This window comes from Hyla sarda, chromosome 4 (assembly GCF_029499605.1).
Source record: "Hyla sarda isolate aHylSar1 chromosome 4, aHylSar1.hap1, whole genome shotgun sequence".
NCBI classification, from domain to species: domain Eukaryota; kingdom Metazoa; phylum Chordata; class Amphibia; order Anura; family Hylidae; genus Hyla; species Hyla sarda.
Genome location: NC_079192.1, coordinates 107,754,579 through 107,777,054, shown reverse-complemented (window position 1 = coordinate 107,777,054; position 22,476 = coordinate 107,754,579). Strand labels below are relative to the sequence as shown.

Below are 22,476 nucleotides of genomic sequence, written 5' to 3'. Positions count from 1 at the left end.
AGCTCTCTGCGGGAAATATGAATAAGTGATGTGTATTCTATTCACATCACTGACCGTCCGGAGTATAGTGCAGAGAAGCGAGTGCAGGAGAAAGCCGCTCCATCTTTGCAATAGATAGGAAGATTGCATCGGGTGTCATGAGTGTCTATTAGTACAGGTACTACAGCTTCCATCATGGAACAGTCTGTTCCATGCTGGGAGTAGTAATACTACCTAAAAAATTAAAAATAAATAGAGAAAGAAAAATGAAACACACATATACATACACTTTATTAAACACACTATTAAATACATTACTAATAAAAAAAAAAAAATTATAAAAATATATTATTTTTTACATTTAAATGGCCCCTTTCTACATTTTTATTATTGTCGGCTAAATTTTTAGGTCCCTGACCACCCACATAAATTGATCCCTGTTTAAAAATTAACATTGACATTTATAAAAAAAAAAAAAAAAACTTTGGGTGGCTTTATAATTTTTTATACACCCAAGAATGGAGTCCACATTTTAGGCTGCTTTTACACTATGAGTATTCATCTGTTATTAAACATCCATTTTCTGTATTGTATAATAATGGATGTATAATAACGGATGAAATAACGGGTGCTTACGCCTGAATCATGTTCTTCAAATTAACGGGCATATTCATCCGTTAAGACCCGTTATAACATCATTTATGTACTGTTATTTTATGGCCTTTTTAACATCTCTGCCTACAGACTCCAGCAGCTGGGACTACTACTACTCCCATCATGGAACAGACTTGGTTCCATGATGGGAGTAGTAGTTCCCCGGCTGCGGGAGGCTACATTAGTGTTTGTACTACTACACCCATGATGGAACAGACTCTGTTCCATGATGGGGGTTGTAGTACATGGGCTGAGGTATTGATCGCACCGGGTCTCACTTCTGAGACCTGAGGCAATCAGAAGTTATTGAACAGGGGTGCGTGCGGCATGCTCCACTCCCCTGCGATGTACAGTGTATTTTTACTTTCACTTTTAAATTCCCCCGCCGGGAGCCCTGAGCTCCCAGAGGGGTTTTTAAACTAATGATTTGACCCCTAAATGTATGCCTCCCATGCATATTTATAATAATTAAATGGCCCCAGTGTATTTTTAATAATTAATTGGCCCCAGTGTGTTTATAATAATTTATTGGCCCCAGTGTGTTTATAATAAATCATTGGCCCCAGTGTGCTTTTTCTTATCCCCCCCCCCCCTCCCCAGTGTCATTATTTCCCCTCCTACTGCCTGCTCCTCATATGCTTGGAGCAGAGCAGCATGGGACATGTTGGGAACCGGCGATGGGGAATGAATGAAGCTGACATGTACAGCATGTAGGCTTCATTCATTCACCGCCGCCGCCCGACATGTCCCCGCTGCTTACCTGCTCCTAGCACAATCAGCACACCGCTGGGACATGACTATTCTCTGCTGCTCATCTCTGTATGAGGAAACAGGGTGGGGGGGGGGATAAGTATAAGCACTGGGGCCAATGAATTATTATAAAGACACCGGGGCCAATGAATTATTATAAAGACACTGGGGCCAATGAATTATTATAAACACACTGGGGCCAATGAATTATTATAAAAACACTCTGGGGCCAATGAATCCTGAGCGGTGGCCATTCAGGGCTCCAGGCAGGGAATTTAAAAGTGAAAGTAAAAATACACCATACATCGCAGGGGAGCGGAACATTCTGCCCGCTCCCCTGTTTAATAATTTCTGATTGCATCGGGTATCAGAAGTGAGATCCGATGCAATCAATCCCTCAGCCCATGTACTACAACCCCCATCATGGAACAGAGTCTGTTCCACGATGGGGGTAGTATTACAAACACTAATGTAGCCTCCCCAGCCACCGGCAGTCTCCTGCAACTGGGGAACTACTACTCCCATCATGGAAACAAGTCTGTTCCATGATAGGAGTAGTAGTAGTCCCGGCTGCGGGAGTCTGTAGGCAGAGGTGTTAGAATGGCCATAAAATAATGGTACATGACAGATGTTATAACGGGTCTTAACGGATGAATATGCCCGTTACTTTGATGAACATTATTCCGACGTAAGCACCTGCTATTTCATTCATTATTATACATCCCTTTTTTAGGTATACAATACAGAAAACAGATGTTTAATAAGGGATGAATACTCATAGTGTGAAAGCAGCCAAAAATGTAAACTCCATTCTTGGGTGTATAAAAACATTTTTTAATGTCAATTTATGTGGGCGGGCAGGGACCTAAAAATGTAGCCGACAATAATAAAAATTTGGAAAGGGGTGATTTAAATGTAAAAAAAGAATATATTTTTATAATGAATTACATTTTTTTATTAGTAATGTATTTTATTATTATGTTTAATAAAGTGTGTGTATGTGTGTTTCCCTTTTTTTCTCAATTTTTATTTTTTAGGTATTACTACTACTCCCAGCATGGAACAGACTGTTCCATGATGATTGCTGTAGTACCTGTATTAATAGACAGATCGCCCTGGATGTCACTCCTGATACCCAAAGCGATTGTCCTTTCTATTGCAGAGATGGGGCGGCTTTGTCCTGCGCTCGTATCTCTGCACTATACTCCGGCCGGCCAGTGATGTGAATAGAATTCACATCACTTATTTATTTTTCTCGCAGAGAGCTGTGATTGGCCAGATGGTTCCAGCCAATCACAGCTCTCTGCGGGAAATATGAATAATAGGTATATATATGGCATATACTCATACTACAGTGGGACCAGAGAAGAGCATCCGGCCGCCTGCATCTATGCATTATACAGTACGATCGCATCGGGTGTCAGAAGTGATACATGCTGTGAACTGTCTATTAATGCAGGTACTACAGCTCCCAGCGTGGAGCAAAGTGTGCTCCATGTTGGGAGCAGTAGTACCTGCAGTTAAGGACAGATCACTGCAAGTGTCACTCCTGACACCCTATGCGATCATCCTATCTAGATGCGAGAAAGCCGTCCGCATCTATACATTATACAGGATGATCGAAGCAGATGTCAGGAGTGATACCCAGAGCGATCTATCTATTAGCACAGGTACTACTACTCCCATCATGGAACAGTCTTTTCCATGTTGGGAGTAGTAGTACTACCTAAAAAACGCTTTGTTAAACACATCATGAAAACACATTACTAATAAAAATTTGTTGAGAATTTATCCGTATCAAGTCGATTATTTTTTTTTCATTCGGCGAATCAGCCGAATCAAAATTTTCAAAAATGTGCTCATCTCTAGGGAGTATACACACTTTGATATATACGAGCTGGAACTTTATGGTTTATAATAGTAATAAACTTAGGACAAATGTAATACCCGGCTGGAAATTGTCCTATACTTTTGTCATTATTGGTTTATTATAAATTCAATAGTGGCAGTCAGACTGCATCCACAAGTCATAACTACTGATATAAGCCTCCTGCCTTCACTATCTTTTTTCATGGCTCTTATTGGAGTATTGATAGATCTATAAGAATTGATGGGCTATGCCTTTATTTTACCGAAACTGCACCTGTGAGCAGATAATAAGTGTGGAGATTTGTATATCATAGCTACTCTATTATCATCAAACAGGAGAACAATGATTTGCTTATTTATGGGCTCAAAAGTAATATTAGTCAAAACTTCATCTGTAAATAATGTTTCTTTATGTGAATTTTGTGAAATGTGAAAGTGTATTCTTCTTGAAGGTAAATTATACAGACAAGCGAACATTGATTTATTAATTTTTTTTATCAAAACATTTTTTTTTACAGTTTTAAAAGCAGATAAATATTACTGCTCATCAAATTTTAAAGAATTTGCTGAAAATGTTCTCATAGATACATAAATACACTTATGTTTTATTATTATTTTTTTTTTTTTTTCAGGAGATGAACAAGCTTAGGCCCCTTTCACACTACAGGTATCATCCTGCTTTTTTACTGCCATTATTTTACAATAACAGATGAAAAGAATCGGATGCAATGACTGGTAATAACAGATGATAACGGATGACCATTATCCATTATTTTTAATGGGTTCTTTCTGAAAAAAAAAAACTGATGTTGTTCATCAGTTATCATCCATTATTACCAGTTACATCCTTTTTTCTTTATCAGGTTTTTAACCCTTTTTTTTGTAAAGCTGTACTGAGCATGCTCAGTACAAAAACGGATGTTAAAAAAACAGACAATAATGGATGATAACGGATGTTTTTTTTTTTTTTTTTTTACTTCAATGTTAAAATGTAATGGCCGTTTTTTCACCATTATTTTTGCCGGACCAAAAATTAGTGCATGCACTGTCTTTTGTGCCGACAAAAATAACAGACATTGGTAAAAACGGACATACCTGATGCAAAAGGATGGTCAAAAAATCCCAATGACATGAATGGGATTTTTTGACAGCCGTTTTCAGGACTTTTTGCCGGGAGTAATAACGGAGGTTTTTAGAGGATGATACCTGAAGTGTGAAAGGGGCCTTAGTCTGGCAAACCGAGTTCAAACTGGCAATGGCACTATTATAGGAGAAGACATGAGAAACACATGGCGTTTTGGTGCGGGAATGCATTATAGGATGAGGAAGTAACACTGACCTGCAGCTAGCCAATCATTCCTTGCATTATGTAATATATAGCTTCAAGGCCAATGAAATGACAGCTTGGGGTGGGTTATAAAGAGTAAAAAGAAAAATGCAGAATGGAGAGAAAAATGCAGAATGGCTCAATTATCACTAAATGCCACTAACTAGACTGAGCAATGCAACCTAACACCTATACCCAAGGTGTAAAAAGGAGAAGACAATAAATAAAAATATTGTTGGAGCTCAAAGACTATAAATATTGGGACTCTGATGTTATATCAAAATATTCAATTTATTATTAATACATAAAATATTACAAACACAGGTGGATTACAGGGCCCTTTGATACCACCTCATAAAACCAAATAATGAAAACCACAATAGAAACACAATAATGCCACCAGTAGATAAAATCTTGTGTCAAGCACAAGATTTAGTCATGCATGTTAGACTATCCTCTGATAAATGCATAATATTAAATATTAATTCCAGTAAGATGTACTTATGTAGACGTATCTACAAAACTTAAAAGTTTCTTAGTGTTGAAATTCCAAGCTTAAAAGCATGGGTTCAGTGCATATTTCGACCTCTTGACCGATGTCTATATATATATCAATGAGTTCAGTCCGACATTAATAATTCCGGACCACATTATTAATGTCACCTCGTCATTCCCCACGCGCACTTCCTGATTTTGGTCTTCTGCCAGGCAAGGAAGAGACCAAATTAAATGTTTGACTTGCATACAGGTACGCCCGTGGTCCTTAAGTGCCAGAACCCAAGGGCGTATCCATATGCCCTTTGTCCTGGAGGGGTTAATCAAAAATATAGCATTTGTAGCCAGGTTTAACATAAATACGCATTGAAAGCTTTGAGAGTAACAGTTAACTGGCAGTTTCTTTACCACTTGACTAGATTATGAGTGACAAATCACCCCAAAAATAACCTGCAAATATATATATTTTTTTATAACAAGTATTTTTTTATAAATTTTTCCAAAACTTTTAAAATATGGAACACTTTTTGAATTTGAGTGTCAATCTTGCACATGCTAATCTTCTCTGTATTGTTCCAATTTTAGTATATGTGCTGCTGATAAAAATAAAAAAATCTGGTTAAGGAATGGTTAGCTGAAGTTGGGGTGGAGAAAAGAGCATCCCTGTCCTCTGCCAGTAAACATGTTAGTGGCAGTAGCAGCACTCTGGGCACCCACTAATTTGCCCAGGCAAAGTACAGGTAGCAGCGGCAGCCAGGTGCCTGGTTGTGGCAGTAGTAGCAGCATCAGCATCAGCAGCAAGCCAAAGGTTCTCCAAGTCTTCCAGGGTTTGTGATATTTCGGAGGATAATATGACTATTATGGACTGGTTGGCTCGTTCTTGGTTATCTGCTATACATGGGCTACTACATTTCCCACCAGTCCAAAACTACAACTCCCACCAATCCACCACTGCCTGCTATCTTGTCCAATAGCTACTATACTGTAACTCCCACCAGTTCACCACTGCCTGCTGTCTGCTGGCTACTACAACTTTCCCTATTCAACCACTGTCTGCTGTGCTGCCTGCTGGCTACATTTACCACCAGTCTATTACCCTCGCTGCTGCTAATACCAGCCAGGCTCATACAAAAGCTATGTCTTCTTTACTATTATGGGACATCAATCCTGTTGCAATTTTTAGAACTCTTGGAAAAATCTATTGTGTTTCCAATTGCCAGACACAAAACCTGTTGCTACTCCCAAAAAAGGCGAATATTTGGAATGCTTGGAATAAGCCATTGCGATATCTCCATATGCATTTTAACATTAGCAGGCATCTGCCAACAAACAGATACTTTATGCCTCTTTATTTTAGTATGAAAAAGCATACATAACATTGACATTTGCCTTAAAACCACTTAAATATTTTGTGAACACATTCCTAGGTGACCCTAATAATGTCTTACAGGGCTTTAGAGCTCTGTGGCAGTGTTTTACCTGCATTCCCAGGCTTTTTGCATTGCTGGTTCATGGAAAACCCTTTTCAAAAAGTTCTGAGAGCCATGATTTAACCTTTAGGCTTAGCTTTCTTGTTATTACATCATATGAATACTTATATGAAAAAACATAAAAATGTATTCATGGCTTTCAAACTAGTGTATCCATTGTGCAGTGTACTTCTTTGTATATACTTTCCAGTTAACATGGCTACCACAAGGTTGATGACTCTACAAACGTGTCTGATTGTCAAAACATATTTTTAAATACCCTCATTGTATTTGGGATTAATAGACAAAATCTCTCACTCAACACCTTTATTACTTAGCTAGAGTATTTACAAAGTATGCAAATATAACATGACTACATACACTCCTAACCACATGAAAAACCAAAAGAAATACTACAGACAGTGATAGAATTTAGGAGACACCCGCACCCAACGTGTGGTCATCCTTGTGTCTCTTTGTAACCTCATTCTGACCCTGACAGATTTCTATTCCTTGTGTGTCTACAGAGATTAGAAGTAATGAGTGGCTTGTGAGGTATCTGAACAATGCAGCTACTGCATGTAGATGAAGTCATACCCACACATGACTCACGCTTACCAATGGCTGCATGATTTTTGCCAGAAAGATTTTAGCAACATGTGGATGTGGCTTCATTTGCATACCGTAAATGCATTGTGATACCACACCCTAGGGGTCCAAAATACCCACCTGATGAATCCTGGACTGGCATTCCATGTGCAGCAGGCACTGCCATAATGAATCAGCACTGAGACCATGTAGACATGCACCATCCCCACTGACGACAATGCAGTTCTGTGCGGTATTCCACCGAAAAAATTAACATGTTTAAAGTGTACTTTATAAACTTTTTATATAATGTAGATAATACCATTATATGTACTGTACATTTGCAATATACCTTGGTTAAAAAATGTGTATATTTTTGGGTGAAAAAAAAAATGATATACCTGCAGCTATTGCCTGTGTGTCTCTGTGCGGAGACCAAATACAGGAAGTGAGGACAGGACAAGCAGGGCTCTGTGCAGGCTCCTGATTTGTCAATCATCCTGACGTGTGATCCGGGAGCCTCACAGAGCCTCACTGCACAAAACCCTGCTTTTCCTCACTGCACAGAACCCTGTTTGTCCTCAGTGTACAGAGCCCTGCTTGTCCTCAGTGTACAGAGCCCTGCTTGTCCTCAGTGTACAGAGCCCTGCTTGTCCTCAGTGCACAGAGCCCTGCTTGTCCTCAGTGCACAGAACCCTGCCTGTCCTCAGTGCACAGAGCCCTGCTTGTCCTCAGTGCACAGAGCCCTGCTTGTCCTCAGTGTACAGAGCCCTGCTTGTCCTCAGTGTACAGAGCCCTGCTTGTCCTCAGTGTACAGAGCCCTGCTTGTCCTCAGTGTACAGAGCCAATCTTCAGTTCTCGCCTCAGGTGCAAAAGGAGCTAGCTACAGCTCTGTATAATGGTATTATTTACATTATCCCCTCTAGGACCAAGGGTGTACCTGCACCTCCTGGTCCCGCTCTCCTTCTATGACGCGATCACTAAGCAGCTGGGCAGCTGGGACTCGTGTCTAATGCCGGGCATCACCCCTTAGACGCTGCTATCAAAGATGATCGTCATGGCATAGCTTTGAACAGTGTATGCAATCAGAAGATTGCATGTAATAGTCCCCTATGGAGACGATAAAATAGTGTAAAATAAAAAGGTAATATAAGTTTAAATCACCCCCTTGGTACCGCCGCATGCGTAAATGTCCGAACTATAAAAATATAATGTTAATAAAACCGCATGTTCAATGGCGTACACGTTAAAAAATCCCACAGCCCAAAATTACATATTTTTGGTCACTTTGTATACCAAAAAAAGTATTAAAAGCAATAAAAAAAATACAAAACAAAAATGCTACCGATAAAAACTTCAGATCACAATGCAAAAAATGAGCCCTCATATAAAGTTATAGGGGTCAGAAGATGACAATTTTAAACATACTGTTACGTTATGTGCTCCGGCCGCACATGCATGGTCCGCAAGCGCATGGTCCCGTTACCTGCTGCTGCCGGCGGGGCTGGAACTTCCCTCACCTGGTGCTTCTCCTGCCCCCGCCTCTGCCTCTCTGCTCCAGCGTGCATGTCCCCGTCCCCTAGGGCTCGCTAATGCCAGATTTTTAAGATTTAAAGGGCCAGTGCGCTCATTAGTGTAATTCACCTGTGGCTCAATGATTAATTCCTCCACCCTCCTCACTTCCCTGCCAGATCTTTGTTGCCTTGTACCTGAGAGAAAGCAAGTTGCCTTGCCTTGTATCTGATCCTTTGCTCTGTGACTCGATCTTGCTCCTCTGCCGCCTGCCTACTGACCTCTTGCTACATCCTGACTCCGCTAGTGCCTTGACCTTCTGCTACCCTGACTACGAGCTGCCTTATCCCACCTGTGCCTCGCATCTCCTCAGCCGCCTGTGTGGTCGAGCCGTGCCAGGGGTAGCGACCTGGTCCATTAGAGTTTGCCGGTTTGCGGTGGGCTCTGGTGAAAACCAGTGGCACCTTAGACTCCGCTCCTTTCTGGTGACGTTATTACGCTGCTGCGCCGGCACGGCGTGCGTAGTGCCGTAATAACGACACCGGAAAGCGAGGCCCGGACCCTGGAGAAGATACAGAAGACACCGGTGGATCCCGAAGTGGACCTGGAGCAGCGGGGATAGGTGAGCGAACCTGTCCGGGATGCTTAAACTTCTATCCGACAGCAGCTTAAGCATTTTGCGCTGTCTGATAACAGTTCATGCGATGGCCCCGACATGTGAAAGCATCGTATGTCGATGCTGAGAGGCCATCGTATATGTCGATTTCATCATATGTCGGGGCCATCGTAGGTCGGGGGGTTACTGTACTAATTTTGGTGCTTGTAGTTATAATTTTTTTAAAGTAGTAAAATAAAATAAAACCTACAAAAATTTGTTATCCTTGTGACCATTTGACCTACAGAATAAAGATAAGGTTTCAGTTTTACCGAAAAGGGCACTGTGTAGAATTGGAAGCCCCCAAAAGTTACGAAATGGCATATTTTTTTCTTCAATTTTAACCCCACAAATATTTTTTTTCTGTTTTTTCCGTAGATTTTGTGGTGAAATGATTGATGGTATAGCAAACAAAAATTGGTGGCGCAAAAAATAAAAAAAAAGCCCTCATATGGGTCTGTAGGTGTAAAATTGAAAGTGCTATTGTTATGGTCACGGCAGGTGGTGGATCCTTTGGGCCTGTGTGGATGATGACGTGAGCCATGCCAGGGAGCGGAGTCTAAGGTGCCGGTGGTTTTCACCAGAGCCCGTCGCAAAGCAGGATGGTCTTGCTGCTGCAGGCGGCACCCAGATCACTACCCCTGGCACAACTCCTCCACACAGGTAGCTGGGAGGTGCCATGGCACAGAAGGAGACTGGCAGGACGTGGCAAGATGGCAGTAGGTCAGGGCAGGAACACAGGTGCAGGATAGGAAGGTAGCAAGGAAACAGAGACACAGAACTTTCATTATGGTAATAGACAACCAAAGATCCGGCAGGGAACCAAGGGAGAAGCTGATATTTAAGGACCAGGGTTCAGGTGTAGACACTTAATTAAATGAGCACTAAACCTTTAAGAGTGAGAGCTCTGGTGGGCGCACCCTAGTAGTCGGGGGCATGCGCGCCGGGGCTGCTGGGACATGGAGAGGTGAGTGACGGGCAGGGATTCACATGCGGGCGCGTCCCGTGATCCGAATCCCAGCCCCGCCAGCAGCCGGGACATGAGCAAAGAGCGCTCGCCACGTCTGGCGTCTCCGGCCGGAGCACAGGCATTACAGCTATGATTTTTAGAGGTGAGGAGGAAAAAACAAAAATGCCAAAATGAGAAAACCTGTGGTCCTGAAGGGGTTACATAAAAAGTTTTTCGTTGACAACAGGTACACTTTAATTTATCATCAGAGTCTGGAATCTGCATTTCCAAGGCAAAAATTCTGTAGTGTGAACAGTGCAGCAGAATCCCATTGAAGACAACGGTACGCTGCTGCATAGGAAATTTTGTAGCGTACATGGACTACAGTGGGGATCAAAAGTTTGGGCACCCCAGGTAAAAATTTGTATTAATGTGGATAAAGAAGCCAAGGAAAGATGGAAAAATCTCCAAAAGGCATCAAATTACAGATTAGACATTCTTATAATATGCCAACAAAATTTAGATTTTATTTCCATCATTTACACTTTCAAAATAACAGGAAAAAAAATGGTGCCTGCAAAAGTTTAGGCACCCTGCAGAGTTTATAACATGCACTGCCCCCTTTGCAAAGCTGAGACTTGCCAGTGTCATGGATCATTCTCAATCATCATCTGGGAAGACCAGGTGATGTCAATCTCAAAGGTTTTAAATGCCCAGACTCATCTGATCTTGCCCCAACAATCAGTACCATGGGTTCTTCTAAGCAGTTGTCTAGAAATCTGAAACTGAAAATAGTTGACGCTCACAAAGCTGGAGAAGGCTATAAGATTATAAGAATGTCTAATCTGTAATTTGATGATTTTTGGAGATTTTTCCATCTTTCTTGGCTTCTTTATGCAAATTGATACAAATTTTTACCTGGGTGCCCAAACTTTTGATCCCCACTGTATAACAGTGAGAAAAATGAGAGGAGGAGCAAAGAGCAATCAATAACACACAGGTGTCTAATAGATTTAATTTACTTCTCACTTATGAAAAGCCAGACATATACAGATTTTGAAAATTTAATTTTGCATTTAGAAAACAAATTAATAGGTACAAAAATCAGGTAACCAAAGTATGACAATATGTGAGGCATCACCACCAATGGCTGCATGATTTTACCGGAAATATGGTGACATCACCTGTAAAATTGTTGGGCCATTGGCCACCACATGTGGGCATGGCGTCATCCTACTTTGTCTCTACTACCAAACCTTGGAATACCAGGTAACTTTCCAGGTATCTGTTTTAATGCTATACATGGCTGCTGGGTTTTTCTTTGTGAGCTCTCTATAGCTTGTAGTTTATTTTTATATATGAGACTGTAACAATTCATTTATTGTTTATCTACCTGTAGATTTACCAGTGCATTGCACAGCTGCAGGGATCAGGATAGATAGATAGATGCCTATTAAACCCTTTTTAAAGGGCCTATCCAGTGTTTTCTAAAAAATAATATTGTGTCAAACTTACCTAGCCCAGGCACCCTGCTGATTCCCTGCAGCTGCAATCCGGCTGCATCTGGTCCCTCTCTTCTTCCTGCTTCCAAGACGTTTCTGCACTGAACTCTTGTCTTGAAGGCAGGAAGAAGGGGACAACTAGTATCATATTTTGTGCTGTTGGGGGGCATGTAGCAGCTTCCAACATAACTGGGGGCATGCTGGTCTGTTTCCTTGGCGCCACTCTGTTTCTGAATGATATCAGATTGAATAGCTGAGATTGGAATTAGCAGGGAAACCTGTCATTTGTATGTCCTCATTGAGGTTGTGTAGGCCTCTGTGTGACTATATTCAATTGCCTTTTTCACCAGAAAGATATACTGATGATGCAATAGCAATGCTTGAAATCTCCTTTAGTACATGAATAGGGGAATTAAATGGTGAATCCCATTGGAGACAAGGTCCAGTGTCAGAGAAATCATTCTGTGTATATCTGTGTACATTGGTAATAAAGAATAATAGGAAATAAATAATTGCGCTATATGTAATTTCCTTTTTAAATAATAAAGATGTCATTGTAGAGCAGCATCGAACGCAGCAGCTCAGCAGATTCTTCTAAATTTAATGGAATCTGATCAGTAGCAATGGAAATGTTACAGCCCATTAAGTAAGATCTAATTTTTACATAATATTCTCTTTGTTTAATTGAATATTCAATTACAATAAAAATTACTTTGCATATTGCAAATAAAAATATCATACATTGTAATACAGAAGCTGCACTGGCTTTGCCAATGAAGCCAAAGTTTTTAAAGAGTTTTGCCTTTACCTATTTTTGCCAAAAAGTAAAATATTAAAGAAAATCTGTCATCAGTATCATCCTCACTAACCTGTCATACAGGCTTGTAGTGCAAGTGATACTGATCAAAATTATACTTATGGCGTCCGGAACCGCCACGCCGTTCCGCCGTTATTGCTGGTTTTTGTGGTATGCTAATTAGGTCCTTGGGGCATGGGTAGAGCTTGGACCCGAGCTCCGGGCACTCTGACGTAATCTTCGGCCGGGTGGGCTCTCGGCCCTGCTCATCTATATGCATAACCCCCTCCCTGCATGTACGGCCGTGCTACTGTACGGCGCATGCACTGCTCAGTAGTAGTAAGGGCAGGGGCTCAAACCCCCTATCTGTCTATGTGTGCACATCCCTGTGTTTAAATCAGACTTTCATGGTATTACATCTAAACAGCAGTTTTACCTCCAATATCACATGATCATTAACATTTCAAACAGCACTCCACTGCCCCAGCCTCCGAAACGTTTAGTTCAGAACACTGGGTGCGGGGGTCGTGATGTCATGGTGACGCCCCTCATGACGTCACACCCACTCAATGCAAGTCTGGTGACTTCACGGCCCCCACACCCAGCATTCGTAACTAAATGTTCTGGACACAGTACCCCTTTAACATGCAGCACTAGTGGCCACACAACAATCGGGATCACAAGAGGTAGCATTGTGTGTAAGAGAGCACTGATGCTCATATCGTGTGAGCCCAGCCATATACTGACAGTGACTTGTTATAGTTTTATATAATGTTTCTAACCTATCTCACATGTGCTGCATCCTCCAAGCCTGCATGACAAATAGGTAAGAGAGGAGTCACAAGTCTACTGGTTTCTGGGCTGTTACCATTTAAAGGGGTACTCCAGTGTTTTTTTTTTTTTTTTTTTTTTTTTATCAACTGGTGCCAGAAAGTTAAACAGATTTGTTAAACACTTCTATTAAAAAATCTTAATCCTTCCAGTACTTTTTAGGGGCTGTATACAAAAGAGAAATCAAAAAAAGAAATGCATTTCCTCTGATGTCATGACCACAGTGCTCTCTGCTGACCTCTGCTGTCCATTTTAGGAACTGTCCAGAGCAGGAGAAAATCCCCATAGCAAACATATGCTGCTTTGGACAGTTCCTAAAATGGACAGCAGAGGTCAGCAGAGAGCACTGTGGTCATGACATCAGAGGAAATGCATTTCCTTTTTGGATTTCTCTTTAGTATACAGCCCCTAAAAAGTACTGGAAGGATTAAGATTTTTTTTATAGAAGTGATTTACAAATCTGTTTATCTTTCTGGCACCAGTTGATTGAAAAAAAAAAAGGTATCCATGGGAGTACCCCTTTAAAAGCAGCACTTCTTGTAGTAATAGAAGTGAGAGGGTCATCTGGCATTACTACAGAAGTAACAGCATTTGCACCGAGTCGCAGATTTCCAGCGTCCCCTTTTAGGTTGATGAATGTTTTTTTTTCAAGCGTTCTGCTCCCTAGTTATGAGAAGGGTGACCCGGTCAGGAGACGACTTTATGAAACCATAAAAAATGTATGTCACTTCTGACTCTCTAATGTCATGTAAAAAAAGGGAAAAAAAATAAGAAAAAAAATGAAATAAATAAATAAAAACATTGTAAAGAGATGGCAGGGTAATAAGAAGTCTGCTTTTAAGCCTGAAAATGGTTTTCCCTTCACAATGCTGCTGCATAACCAGACTCAGCTGTCTATGGTGTCAACAAAACCCACTTCCTTTGAAAAGGCTTCTTTATTATTTTTATAGAAATCCAGGGAACAATGAGATATTTTAGATTTATACGGATTGAGGACTGAAAAGGATGCAGCGTTTATGTATATATTAAAAACAAATCTAGTCAAGGTGGCCCTGACTTTTAAGTATGCAGAACAGCCAGACGGAGAGAATTTTACCATAAAGCACATAAAGTACTTTGAAAGAGACCTTTTATCTAACATTTTATAAGGCCCTTTCTCTGTGTCATAAAGAATCAAAAACAGAGAGGTTTGCCAGGTACACTTGGCCTGTGCCTTTGGTCGAATACTCAGGAGTGTACAGATAGTGCCATGTAGATTTTAACAAAGACGGTCCTCAGTAGGTCCATAATTTTGCATTCATTGAATTTCCTCATTTCTTTTCTGCTTTGATATGCAGATCTCGGAGCATTAATGCTTTTTTCCCTGGGATGTAGCACATTTTCCTACTGATGTTAAAATGTTAATTTGCACAAAGGTTTATGACCTGCAGTGAAGAGGTTACAAGTTACTCCATGATTAAGGTTTCCATCAGTCATGGGTGAAACACATAGAATTGGCTTTGGATCAGACATGATCCAGTCAAAGGTCAGGGGAAATGGTGACCCTAGGTAAATCTTCTGCCTCCTTTAATGTTGATATTATAGGACATGACACTAAATGGTTTTAGTTTGAGATCTATGCACAAAGCCCATCCAAGTGGAGAAACATACTGTACATATGACAGATCCCTGAAACTCCTTAAAGGGATTATCCAAGATTAGAAAAACAAAGTCGATTTCTTCCAAAAATGGTGCCTTGCCTTTCCCAGGTTGTGTGTGGTATTGCAGCTCAATTGCATTGAAGTGACTGGAGCCAAGTTGTAATACCACACACAACCTAGGGACAAATGTGGTGCTGTTTTTGGAAGAAATTAGCTTTGTTTTTCTATTCCTGGATAACCATAAGGAAAATAGATATTTGACAAAAGAGAGTCTTAGAGACAGCAGATATGTCATTAGAGCTCGATAATGGCTGTGTGAGCTAGCCGAAACGTCGCCACCATGTCTATGTGAATAAAGACCGCTTATTTACACCTTATGGGAGTGCTGTCGCCTATTTGTCTGCTATATATATATATATATAGAGAGAGAGAGAGAGAGAGAGAGAGAGAGAGAGAGAGAGAGAGAGAGAGAGAGAGAGAGAGAGAGATGTCGCGAATTGTTTGCCAGCGAACAGTTCCCGGTGAATTTAGCATGTTCGCATTCGCATCGCCGGGAGAACATATGTGAAGTTCCATTCGCCCCCTATACTTTAACATTGCGGTAAACTTTGACCCTGTGAATCAGAGTCAGCAGACACATTACAGCCAATCAGCAGCAGAACCCTCCATTCCAGACCCTCCTACCTCCTGCACGGATGCCATTTTACCTTCATTCGGCATGCTGCAGGCTTAGAAAGTGGAGGGACAGAGAAGCTGCTCCTGCTGTAATAGGGAAAGTGATAGCTAGGTTGCTGCTAGGTGGTGTATTCAGGGACCACTTTACTCCTAAAGCACTAGTCTAACATCTGCTTTAACCCCTTAAGGACCAGGCCATTTTACACCTTAAGGACCAGAGCATTTTTTGCAAATCTGACCACTGTCACTTTAAACATTAATAACTCTGGAATGCTTTTAGTTATCATTCTGATTCCGAGATTTTTTTTTCGTGACATATTCTACTTTAACTTAGTGGTAAAATTTTATGGTAACTTGCATCCTTTCTTGGTGAAAAATCCCCAAATTTGATGAAAAAAATGAAAATTTTGCATTTTTCTAACTTTGAAGCTCTCTGCTTTTAAGGAAAATGGATATTCAAAATAAAAAAAAATTTTGTTCACATATACAATATGTCTACTTTATGTTTGCATCATAAAATGTATGAGTTTTTACTTTTGGAAGACACCAGAGGGCTTCAAAATTCAGCAACAATTTTGAAATGTTTCACAAAATTTTCAAACTCACTATTTTTCAGGGACCAGTTCAGTTTTGAAGTGGATTTGAAGGGACTTCATATTAGAAATACCCCATAAAAGACCCCATTTTAAAAACGACATGCCCCAAAGTATGACATTCAGTAAGTGTATTAACCCTTTAGGTGTTTTACAGGAATAGCAGCAATGTGAAGGAGAAAATTCACAATCTTCCTTTTTTACACTCGCATGTTCTTGTAGACCCAATTTTTGAATTTTTGCAAGGGGTAAAAAGGAGAAAATTTTTACTTGTATTTGAAACCCAATTTCTCTCGAGTAAGCACATACCTCATATGTCTATGTTAATTGTTCAGTGGGTGCCGTAGAGGGCTCAGAAGGGAAGGAGCGACAAATGGTTTTTGGGGGGCATGTCACCTTTAGGAAGCCCCTATGGTGCCAGGACAGCAAAAAAAAAAAAAAAAACACAGGGCATACCATTTTGGAAACTAGACCCCTCAGGGAATGTAACAAGGGGTAAAGTGAACCTTAATATCCCACAGGTGAGTCACGACTTTTGCATATGTAAAAAGATATATATTTTTTTTACCTAAAATGCTTGGTTTCCCAAAAATTTTACATTTTTAAAAAGGGTAATAGCAGAAAATACCTCCCAAAATTTGAAAACCAATTTCTCCTGATTCAGAAAACACCCCATATGGGGGTGAAAATTGCTCTGCTGGCGCACTACAGGTCTCAGAAGAGAAGAAGTCACATTTGGCTTTTTGAAAGCAAATTTTGCTCTGGGGGCATGCCGCATTTAGGAAGCCCCTATGGTGCCAGAACAGCAAAAAAAAAAACACATGGCATACCATTTTGGAAACTAGACCTCTCGGGGAACGTAACAAGGGGTAATGTGAACCTTAATACCCTACAGGTATTTCACGACTTTTGCATATGTAAAAAAAAAAAAAAAAAAAATTACCTAATATGCTTGGTTTCCCAAAATTTTTACATTTTTAAAAAGGGTAATAGCAGAAAATACCCCCCGAAATTTGAAGCCCAATTTATTCCGATTCAGAAAACACCCCATATGGGGGGTGAAAAGTGCTCTGCTGGCGCACTATAGGTCTCAGAAGAGAAGGAGTCACATTTGGCTTTTTGAAAGCAAATTTTGCTCTGGGGGCATGCCACATTTAGGAAGCCCCTATGGTGCCAGAACAGCAAAAAAAAAAAAAAAACACATGGCATACCATTTTGTAAACTAGACCCCTCGGGGAACCTAACAAGGGGTAATGTGAAGTTTAATACCCTACAGGTGTTTCACGACTTTTGCATATGTGAAAAAAAAAATTCACCTAAAATGCTTGGTTTCCCAAAATTTTTAAATTTTTAAAAAGGGTAATAGCAGAAAATACCTCCCAAAATTTTAAGCCCAATTTCTCCCGGTTCATAAACAACCCCATATGGGGATGAAAAGTACTCTGCTTGCGCACTACAGGTCTCAGAAGAGAAGGAGTCACATTTGGCTTTTTGAAAGCAAATTTTGCTCTGGGGGCGTGCTGCATTTAGGAAGCCCCTATGGTGCCAGGACAGCAAAAAACAAACAAACACATGGCATACCATTTTGGAAACTAGACCCCTCGGGGAACGTAACAAGGGGTTAAGTGAACCTTTATACCCCACAGGTGTTCCATGACTTTTGTATATGTAATTATTATTTTTTTTTTTACCTAAAATGCTTGTTTTCCCAAAAATGTTACATTTTTAAAAAGGGTAATAGCAGAAAATACCCCCCAAAATTTGTAACACAATTTCTACCAAGTACGGCGATACCCCATATGTGGCCCTAAACTGTTGCCTTGAAATACGGCAGGGCTCCAAAGTGAGAGCGCCATGCGCATTTGAGGCCTAAATTAGGGACTTGCATAGGGGTGGACATAGGGGTGTTTTACGCCAGTGATTCCCAAACAGGGTGCCTCCAGCTGTTGTAAAACTCCCAGCATGCCTAGACAGTCAGTGGCTATCTGGCAATACTGGAAGTAGTTGTTTTGCAACAGCTGGAGGCTCCATTCTGGAAACAGTGGCGTACCAGACACTTTCATTTTTATTGGGGAGGGGAGGGGGGCTGTGTAGGGGTATGTGTATATGTAGTGTTTTTTACTTTTCATTTTATTTTTTGTTAGTGTAGTGTTTTTAGGGTACAGTCACATGGGTGGGGGTTCACAGTAGTTTCTCACTGGCAGCTTGAGCTGCGGCAGAAAATTTGCTGCAGCTCAAACTTGCAGCCGGATACTTACTGTAAACCTTCGCCCATGTGAGTGTACCCTGTACGTTCACATTGGGGGGGGGGGGGGGGACATCCAGCTGTTGCAAAACTACAACTCCCAGCATGTACGGTCTATCAGTGCATGCTGGGAGTTGTAGTTTTGCAACCGCTGGAGGCTCCGTTTTGGAAACAGTGACATACTAGACGTTTTTCATTTTTATTGGGGAGGGGGGTTGTGTAGGGGTATGTGCATATGTAGTGTTTTTTACTTTTTATTTTATTGTATGTTAGTGTAGTGTAGTGTTTTTAGGGTACAGTCGCACGGGTGGGGGTTCACAGTAGTTTCTCGCTGGCAGTTTGATCTGCAGCTCAACTCCGGCTACAACTCCCAGCATGTACGGTCTATCAGTGCATGCTGGGAGTTGTAGTTCTGCAACAGCTGGAGGCACACAGGTTGTGAAACACCGAGTTTGGTAACAAACTCGGTGTTTTGCAACCAGTGTGCCTTCAGCTGTTGCAAAAGCTACAACCCCCAGCATGTACGGACAGCGGAAGGGCATGCTGGGTCTTGTAGTTATGCAACAGCCGGAGGCATAAAACTTTGGCTGGGGATGCTGGGGATTGTAGTTATGCAACAGCTGGAGACACACTGGTTTGCTACTTAACTCAGTGTGCCTTCAGCTGTTGCAAAACTACAATTCTCAGCAGTCACCGACAGCCAACGGGCATGCTGGAAGTTGTAGTTATGCAACCACCAGATGCACCACTACAACTCCCAGCATGCACTTTAGCTGATTGTGTAAGCTGGGAGTTGTAGTTATACAACAGCTGAAGGTACACTTTTCCATAGAAAAATGTGCCTCCAGCTGTTGCAAAACTACAAGTCCCAGCATGCCCATAAGGGCATGCTGGGAGTTGTGGTGGTCTGCCTCCTGCTGTTGCATAACTACAGCTCCCAGCATGCCCTTTTTGCATGCTGGGAGCTGTTGCTAAGCAACAGCAGGAGGCTGTCACTCACCTCCTGCTGCTGCTCCACGATGCCACCGCACATGTCAGTCCCTCGCTGCCGCCGCCGCTCCTGGGGCCCCGATGCCAACAGGGACGCCGGGGATCGGGGTCCCCAGCACCCGGGGTCTTCTGCCCGCACCTGCTCACGTCCTCCGGAAGAGGGGCGGAGCGGGTTGCGGGAGTGACACCCGCAGCAGGCGCCCTGATTGGTCGGCCGGGAAACAGGCCGACGAATCAGGGCGATCGTGAGGTGGCACCAATGCCACCTCACCCCTGCTGGCTATGGCTGTTCGGGGCCGTCTCTGACGGCCCCCGATCAGCCAGTAATTCCGGGTCATCGGGTCACTGGAGACCCGATTGACCCGGAATCCGCCGCAGATCGCTGGACTGAATTGTCCAGCGATCTGCGGCAATCGCCGACATGGGGGGACATAATGACCCCCCTGGGTGATATGCCGGGATGCCTGCTGAACGATTTCAGCAGGCATCCAGCAGCGGCTCCGCTCCAGCTAGCGGCTGGGGCCGGAAATGCGCAGGGCCTATCCAAACGCCCTGTGTCCTTAAGGACTTGGAAACGGGGGCGTATTGATACGCCCTATGTCCTTAAGGGGTTAAGGACAGCACCCAAAAAAGCCCTTTTTAGGGCTCAAATATCAGTCCGTGTGTCTTGCAACAGCTGGAGGCGCCCTGGTTGGGAGGGAACCGCTGCTTAAGAGGGGTACTCCAGTGTAAAACTTACGTTTTTTCAAGCAACTAACTACAGTATTAAAAGGGCTATAAGTTCAGTCCATGTGTCTTGCAACTGCTGGAGGCACCCAGGTTGGGGACCTCTGGTTAAAAGGGAACTCCGCTGGCAACCTTTTTTGCTCATTGTCACACTAGTGCAAATCACATTTGGTGTGACAGTTGTTCAAATAAAAATAAAAAAATACCTTTTTTGGCTGAGAAATAAAACTAGTGCTGCCTAAAGGGGGGCTCTAACTATGTGCTGCCTAATATGGGGGAATCTATGTGCTGCCTAAAGGGGGGATCTAAATATGTGCTGCCTAAAGGGGGCTCTATGTGCTGCCTAAAGGGAGGCTCTAACTATGTGCTGCCTAACATGGGGGAATCTATGTGCTGCCTAAAGGGGGGATCTAGCTATGTGATGCCTAAAGGGGGATCTAACTACGTGCTGCCTAAAGGGAGGCTCTACCTATGTGCTGCCTAAAGGGGGGCTCTAACTATGTGCTGCCTAATATGGGGGAATCTATGTGCTGCCTAAAGGGGGGATCTAACTATGTGATGCCTAAATGGGGGCTCTATGTGCTGCCTAAAGGGGACTAAAGCACGTTATTCCAAAGAATTTTGGAATAATAGGTGATTTATGGCCTTTATGGATTAACACCAGACTCTACATCAACTATGTAATTTTCCATGGGAGTTTTGCCATGGATCCCACTCCGGCACACCACAGTCCAGGTATTAGTCCCCTTGAAACAACTTTTAAATCACCATTGTGGCCAGAAAGAGTCCCTGTGGGTTTTAAAATTCACCTGCCCTTTGAAGTCAATGGCGGTTCGCCCGGTTCGCCGGTTCGTGAACATTTGCGGACCAAAAATGTTATGTTCGCGACATCACTATATATATATATATATATATATATATATATATATTCAGGCTAGTGCAGGTGACCCTGCTGCCAGTTTCCCTTTCAAGTATGTCAACATTTTTTATCAGCCTCTTAATGCTGTATGACAAGTATTTGGAGAATACTAGTCATAAGAATCCCAGCCTATCTCACTTCTATTGTGCCTGAAAATCATATCCATGCCCTTGTTTGGTATACCTCTGTCAAGTGACATAGCATTTACCCCATGAGATTTGCACTGGTTGATATATCTGCAGGGGTTAACCAGCAACCAGCATTATGCAATTCACTCTGCCTACAAAACTCAAACCATCCTAAATTGACTCTTCTCAGTCAAGCAAGTGACCCGTCCTCCCCTATTCGTTTCTATGTAGAAATTTAGAGGAATTCCTGAGCAATGGAGCATCCAGGATACTCCATACCTGAAGAGAAAGAAGGTCTCCAGATGGCCACTGGTCCAGAACCTGCAAAGGACATGGTTTGCAAATGAAAGTGTCATAATGGTGTCAACTTTTTAATTGTTGGAATCAAGTTCTGATACTGGATTGACTGGGAAACACAAATGTTGTTGTTTTTTTTTTTAAATGTTTTTTTTAATGTCCTGTAGTGGATATATAAATCCCAATGATCTCATGGGAATCACCACTATAGCCACAGGATAAAAGGTAGAAGCATGACTGAAACACACAGCTAGGCTGCTACTGAAACTGCCAAAGTTGGCATGTAGCCTTAGCCTAATCTAAGTCTGGGGTAAACCCAATGCATATATCATTTCTACAGCCTTTGGCTGCCTGTGCATTCTGGGAGTTGTTGTTTTTAAACAGTTGGAGGCACACTTGTTGGGATATACTAACATAGAGTGTTTTTTGTAATGTCATGCTTGGTAGAGACTATGGTCACCAAAAAGATAAACAAAATCAATAGTGATACTATCTGTGGTTGCATCACAATATTACCACCAAAGAATTTAACCACATGATATATTTTAACGTGAATTAATAAAAAACATTATTGTTTAAAAACAAAAAACAAAGACAACATAAATGAGTAAAAAATAGACATGTGTTCGCCCTGTGCTTCGAAGATGCGCGTTTGGGGCTGTAGGTGAGATGTCTTTCCATTAGGTTCATAGTCCATTTATCCCTTTGTTAATAGTTTGTAGGTACGCAGCTTTTCTTTTCTTTTTCATTCATTTGTTTTGCTTTTCCTATTATGCTTATTACACCTATTTACCTATGATATTGTACCTTACCATCTATGTACTATTGTGACATCTCTCCCTTTTCTGTTTGTGCAATTGGCCGTGCCTGAACACATGTCTATTTTG

The 22,476-nt window shown here is 41.8% G+C and overlaps 1 pseudogene; it reads right to left on the bottom strand.

Annotated features, from left to right (window-relative positions):
* Positions 1-5,583: 5,583 nt before the first annotated feature.
* Positions 5,584-5,680, bottom strand: LOC130268131 (U6 spliceosomal RNA; annotated as a pseudogene).
* Between the last annotated feature and the right edge of the window lie 16,796 nt (positions 5,681-22,476).